Source organism: Scyliorhinus torazame, chromosome 19 (genome assembly GCF_047496885.1).
Source record: "Scyliorhinus torazame isolate Kashiwa2021f chromosome 19, sScyTor2.1, whole genome shotgun sequence".
In the NCBI taxonomy this organism is placed as follows: Eukaryota; Metazoa; Chordata; class Chondrichthyes; order Carcharhiniformes; family Scyliorhinidae; genus Scyliorhinus; species Scyliorhinus torazame.
In genome coordinates this window covers 135630951-135632323 of record NC_092725.1, presented here as the reverse complement: position 1 = coordinate 135632323, position 1373 = coordinate 135630951, and positions in this window count along the sequence as shown.

Below are 1373 nucleotides of genomic sequence, written 5' to 3'. Positions count from 1 at the left end.
CAGGTTTGATTGCCCCCCCTCTCTGGCCTGTTACATTACTAATCATCTTTCTCAGGGCAGCACGGTGGCGCAGTGGTTAGCACTGCTGTTTCACAGGGACGAGCACCCGGGTTCAATCCTGGCCCCGGATAACTGTCCGTGTGGAGTTTGCACATTCTCCCCGTGTCTGCGTGGGTCTCACCCCTGCGACCCAAAAAGATGTGCAGGGCAGATGAATTGGCCACGCTAAATTGCTCCTTAATTAGGAGAAAAAAAGAATTGGGTACTCTAAAGTTATAGAACAAAAAAATCTTCCTCGCAGTTCGACCTTTTTGAGACTGTAGCCTGAATGTTTTTCAGTGGAGAGGCTACGTTTAAGAAGCGCAGAATAATTTTATGTCACGTTGAGTGGACAGCCAGTCAGCAGCGTGATCCACATTGCCCACATTTCTTTGGATACTGCAAGTTACTGGCATGCAAACATTTGAATTAGGAGCAGGAGCAGGCCATTCGTCCCCTTGAGCCTGTTCTACCATTCAATAAGACCCTGGCTGATCTTATCGGGGACTCAACATCCACTTGCCCTCTGACCCCTGACCCCCATATCCTTTGATTCCTTTGTTGATTAAGGTTGTTTCCACTACATGGTGCAATTATGTATTGAGCCATTATTATTCCAAGAACCTACCAATTCAAGACTGCTATAAAATGTACTCATTTGAAGAAAGGTGGCACATTTATCTAACCTCTACTGAAAAAACAATGATCTGGATTATACAATAAAAAATGGAATATTCATGAAGGAGAAAATGCTGACTAACTCACCAACACGTGTGTCATAAAAAGGCATGTTTCAAAATCAGCCTGAGTCGATCATCTCCAGACAGGGCCAGGAATCAATTCTTTTAGAACAGCATTTTTCAAATTCTTGTTGGACACCATGCCACGTGCAACCATTCTTTGAATTTTATTCCAAGACCAATTTTCAAATGATTTATTGCATACTATGGGAAATTGGCATAACCTGGTATTAAAATTTGGAAGCTGTAGATTAGTGCAACTAAAATAGGTATCACCTTAACTGGCAGACTCATCAATCAGAGCTGCTGCAATGATTTGAATAGAATCATCCCTCAGTTTGTTATAATAACTGAGACTTGGGAATGTGAAGTTTGTTGTATTTTACTTTAACAGCTGTCTGTCAACTGCAAGTATGTGCCCAGGATTGTAGCCAGTTTGCCAGTGTTGCTAACTTTTGCCTTAGTTTAATTGCTCTGTTTTATCACCTTTGCGCTTGAGTCACCAGGTATCTTTCTGATACCGCCACGTGGTTCAAGTCCGAGTAATGATCAATAATCCAATACACCGCTAAGTAAGATTTAAATCAAAGCACA